Genomic DNA, 5,807 nt, shown 5'->3' with positions numbered 1-5,807 from the left:
ACTACTAGACCATAAGAACAATGTGTCTATGAAGTTTCATGGAAATATCTCTGCTGGTTTTAGAGTTGTGCTCCGGAAACGATTCTTAAACAAATATCTGCCATTTTTAGCAATGTTTCCTTGGTTACAGAAAAAAGTACAAAAATTCAAAACCTTAAAATAGCAAAAGGCACTACTAGACCATAAGTCTAATATGCCTATGGAGTTCCGTGCATATATCTCAACCTGTTTTCCAGTTATGCTGCGGAAACGAACCTGGTACAAAAATATGATATTTTCAGCAATATTTCCATGGTTACGGAAAAAATGCAAAAAAATGAAAACCTAAAAATAGCAAAAGGCACTACTAGACCATAAGAACAATGTGTCTATGAAGATTCATGGAAATATCTCTACTGGTTTTAGAGTTGTGCTCCGGAAACGATTCTTACACAAAAATCTGCCATTTTCAGCAATGTTTCCTTGGTTACAGAAAAAAGTACAAAAAGTGAAAACCTTAAAATAGCAAAAGGCACTACTAGACCATAAGTCCAATGTGTCTATGAAGTTTCGTGGAAATATCTCTTCTGGTTTTAGAGTTATGCTCCGGAAACGAACCTGGTACAAAAATATGACATTTTCAGCAATGTTTCCATGGTTACGGAAAAAAATGCAAAAAAAAATGAAAACCTAAAAATAGCAAAAGGCACTACTAGACCATAAGACCAATGTGTGTATGAAGTTTCGTGGAAATATCTCTACTGGTTTTAAAGTTATGTTCCGGAAACCATTCGTACGGACGGACAGACGGACGGACGGAACCCATTTGTATATCCCCCGCCAACTTCGTTGGGCGGGGGATAATAACATTATACAGTTGTTGACTGGGGTTGAGGGCAACAGATGATTTGTTGGACCCGAAGACAAACTGTTGCCCAAGGCCGAAGGCCCAGGGCAACAGTTTGTGACAGGGTCCAACAAATCATCTGTTGCCCGAAAACCCAGTCGATAACTATTTTGTTATACCCCAATGACTCAAAACATTTTTAAAGAGTAATTAATTTATTATTTTAAACCATTTTAACAAATATATCAAATAACAAAACAACATAATACCACATCACGAAACATTGAATTTTGTGTTGTTTTTTTCATATTAGATGCATCTTCTTGAAATGAATAAACCAGTCTGAATTTATTCAAATTAAATCATTGTGAGCGTTAATTTCATCCTGTCCATGGAATACATAGTCTTTGTCAAGCTGAAGCTTTATTGTAACAATTAATGAAAAATACATGTATAGCATACATGTAACTTTATAAGATACCAGTATATATTTCAAAGTTATTAATTAACACTGACAGTATCATCACAACATTGTGAAAAAATTCACATTCAACTATTATAAATGTTGATGTTGCATCCATGGAACGAAAAAACTGATTTTGCATGACTTTGCTGTGGAATATTTTTATACTTCCAAGCACATCCGGATTTTCAAGCAAAGCAGCTAATTCCTTGTCATCTATATCCAGCACATCACAACATGTAGTTTCGTGAGGTGTATGTGAGTTGGGTATAACTACATTTACTGGAGCAACCTCCTTCATTGGTGGTTGCACAGAGCTTGAAGGTTGTGGAACAACTTTCCTTGCTAAAGCATATGACATTTCTCGTTTCTTCGTGTTACTTAATTTTGATGAATAGTGCTTCAAACTTGTTTCTGACTTGTGTTTTGATATGCCGATGATGTGTCGAGATTCATATCTACATTCATCCAACATAGATATACATGTTGCCCTAATACAGTGGTTGGAATATGTAGTCCCGAGCCCAGCCTCACTACTTACGGACTGCATCATGTACCCTAGTTTATTTTTACCAAGTACCATGTTGTCTTACCAAACATGATTTTCGCCCTTAATTGACTGACGGGGTCGCTGCCAAAGCGCATCAATGCGCATAGTGGATTCAGTTTTACTGAATACTTCTCAAAACTTGCAACAGGACAATTTAGGTCTCCTGAAAAAATAATGTAAATATTAAATATTACTAACCGAATGATTCAAATACGAAATATGGATCTAACCTAGACCTTGTTGTTTAAATGTATCTTTTGGATAATCGTGGGGTGAGTGGGTTGAGACAAATTACAGTAGTAAAATGTGACACGGGGAAATTTAGATTGCCTGTTGTAGAGCTTATCTCGGCACTTATGGACATTCGTGATTGGAATAAAAAATACATTACATACCTAGTTGCTCATACATTCTGCCCCCATCTTGATCATCATCAGCAGTATCTCCCCTGTGGTTCTTTGTCAGCCTCGACACACAACAGGTAACATAACGTCTGCCGTCAGCGTCAGACTGCACTGTGTAATCATTTCTGGTCATGTTACGTAAATGTTCTCTACCTCTGTTACAAAAGTATAACATCAACTCGAAGAATACTTTCTGTTGTAGAGTTTTGGGTGTTTCTGTGCTGAACACTCCGCTGTCATACAGAACTTTCATATCTGCTTCACTTATGATTTCTTTGTGTTTCACTTCGCCGGCTCCCTCTTTCTTGATTTTTACCATACTGGCATGAAATACGTCATTGGCGGTCTTAAATCCGACGTCGTTGATTATGTCGATGCCATGGGACTTCTCAAAGGACTTTTGCAGCCCATATCTTATAGATTTCATGGATTTTTTAGCATACATACTGGCGTCTTTTTTCCTTGCGGCGCAGTAGAACTTCCGTAGGATTTCACACAATTCGTCCACTGTAACATTGGTAAGGGACGATCCAACTGTACATCCAACCGCTTCACAGTATTCATGAAGAAGATTTTCAGCAGTTCTGATAACGTTTTTAGTGTTTTTGCTATCACGGTCGTTCAGAATCTTCTGAATTTCATCCTCTGTTGCTTCCGCGAATCGAGTGCTGCCTTCCTCCATTATGTTTGTTTACCAAACGATAAGAGGATTGACGTCGCATTGACATACCATTGACGTCACGAATTGTAGGTGTGACGTCACTCCGGTCCAACAGCACATTTTAACAGTCGAGTTTATATAGGAACTATTTTATAGGGGTATAACAATAGGTTAGGAAAGACCCTTGTGTAAGGCTGATTCATGTTTTGGCACTTTATCAGGGTGAGACGAGATTGTCAGACCAGAGTACTAGCAGTAGTAAGTGGTGTAAGGACGAATTGTCTGCGGTTACGCTGTTACGTGCTTCACTATAACCAGATAGGTTGGTGATTGTTTGGACTGGTCACCAGTCTCCAGAATATAAAAAAAAATCACTAATATTTGGCTTGATTATTTTTGTCTCTACTACATGCCTGATTCTAGACTTTCAAACTAAGGGGAGATAATCTAGTAAAAAGAACTTCTGAGAAAGTCTTGTCAACAACTTAGCGCCTGGTGACCAGTCTAGTGATTGTTAAGCATTGTGGATAGTTTAGATGATATTATCATGCTATCAGAAGATATGGAATAAAGGTAAATCTTGACATGGACATAATTAATTGAGGTGGTAATTAGAAGTATTATTTGAATTGACAATTAACTTCAATTGTTAGCACGAGTGTCATGCAATGTGTTAATGTTTAAGATGATAATGAGTGTTTACGGTCGTGTATGAAGTGTCATATGAAATCAATATTGTTATGATTGTGTCAGGGATGTGACCTATCTGTTATCACACTTAGTTACATCAAGTCATATTTAGTCAGGAATTGTCATACATATGTTAATATCTAGTAATATCTAGTCAAGTGTTGTCACTTCTAGTCATATTTAGTTAACTAAGTGTCGTCACACTTAGTCATATTTTGTCAAATGTTATCAGTTAGTCACATCCAGTCATATGTAATCAGGTGTTGTAACACTTAGTCAAATAAAGTCCTATTTAGTCGGGTGTTATCAAAATCGTCAGATTTGTTACACTTGGTTACATGTAGTTATACTTAGCAGTCAAGTTTTGTCACACTTGGTCACATGTAGTTATATTGAGTCAAGTGTTGTCACACTCTGTGACAGTTAATTATATTTAGTCAAGTGTTGTCACACTTTGTCACATGTAGTTTTATTTAGTCAAGTGCTCTTATACTTGGTCATATCTGGTCACTTAGTCACTTCTAATCATAACAAGTCAAGGTTTAAAGCTATCTGATTAAAATACAGATCATAATTATCTCTGAGTTGGTTATGAGGATCTGACAACCTCCCATTATGGGTCATATTCAGGTGACCTTTGGAAATGGCCAATCATATTGCAGCTGCCAGAATCTTGAATGTGACTTTAAGGTGACGAAATTGTTTGAAAAAGCTGTCATAATTATTTTCGTGTACGAAGTTATCTCGCTCAAACAGCACAACAAAGCTAATTGTATTTGTATACTGGGACAAAAAAAAGGTCATTCGAACATGGGATGTTGTCATATCCTCGATTGAACGGGTGATTATAAGGATCTGTATTTCAATCAGATTGAGGTTTAAAGTGTTATTTTAAATAATTATTATCGATTTAGACATGTCGTAGGAATTAATTTGATATGATTCGAATGTATTATAATTTAATGCGAAACTAAGTTAATCTGGAATAAACCAGAAGATATGGAATAAAGGTAAATCTTGACATGGACATAACTAATTGAGGTGGTAATTAGAAGTATTATTTGAATTGACAATTAACTTCAATTGTTAGCACGAGTGTCATGCAATGTGTTAATGTTTAAGATGATAATGAGTGTTTACGGTCGTGTATGAAGTGTCATATGAAATCAATACTGTTATGATTGTGTCAGGGATGTGGACCTATCTGTTATCACACTTAGTTACATCAAGTCATATTTAGTCAGGAATTGTCATACATATGTTAATATCTAGTAATATCTAGTCAAGTGTTGTCACATCTAGTCATATTTAGTTAACTAAGTGTCGTCACACTTAGTCATATTTTGTCAAATGTTATCAGTTAGTCACATCCAGTCATATGTAATCAGGTGTTGTAACACTTAGTCAAATAAAGTCCTATTTAGTCAGGTGTTATCAAAATCGTCAGATTTGTTACACTTGGTTACATGTAGTTATACTTAGCAGTCAAGTTTTGTCACACTTGGTCATATGTAGTTATATTGAGTCAAGTGTTGTCACACTCTGTGACAATTAATTATATTTAGTCAAGTGTTGTCACATTTTGTCACATGTAGTTATATTTAGTCAAGTGCTGTTATACTTCATATCTGGTCACTTAGTCACTTCTAATCATAACAAGTCAAGGTTTAAAGCTATCTGATTAAAATACAGATCATAATTATCTCTGAGTTGGTTATGAGGATCTGACAACCTCCCATTATGGGTCATATTCAGGTGACCTTTGGAAATGGCCAATCATATTGCAGCTGCCAGGATCTTGAATGTGACTTTAAGGGGACGAAATTGTTTGAAAAAGCTGTCATAATTATTTTCGTGTACGAAGTTATCTCGCTCAAACAGCACAACAAAGCTAATTGTATTTGTATACTGGGACAAAAAAAAGGTCATTCGAACATGGGATGTTGTCATATCCTCGATTGAACGGGTGATTATAAGGATCTGTATTTCAATCAGATTGAGGTTTAAAGTGTTATTTTAAATAATTATTATGATTTGGACATGTCGTAGGAATTAATTTGATATGATTCGAATGTATTATAATTTAATGCGAAACTAAGTTAATCTGGAATAAACGACGTGAGACACATTTCTGATTCCTCCTTCTTGGTGTGTATCTGCTGGTAACACCACCTCCCAGAACATACAGACATCCACACTCAGTAACACATGGC

General features: G+C 35.9%; 1 pseudogene; it reads right to left on the bottom strand.

Moving 5' to 3' along the window:
* Positions 1-1,102: 1,102 nt before the first annotated feature.
* Positions 1,103-4,427, bottom strand: LOC138310997 (uncharacterized; annotated as a pseudogene).
* Positions 4,428-5,807: the final 1,380 nt, after the last annotated feature.

Source organism: Argopecten irradians, chromosome 16 (assembly GCF_041381155.1).
Source record: "Argopecten irradians isolate NY chromosome 16, Ai_NY, whole genome shotgun sequence".
Taxonomy (NCBI): Eukaryota; Metazoa; Mollusca; class Bivalvia; order Pectinida; family Pectinidae; genus Argopecten; species Argopecten irradians.
Note: the sequence above shows the minus strand (reverse complement) of the source record. Positions and strands in the feature narration are given on the sequence as shown.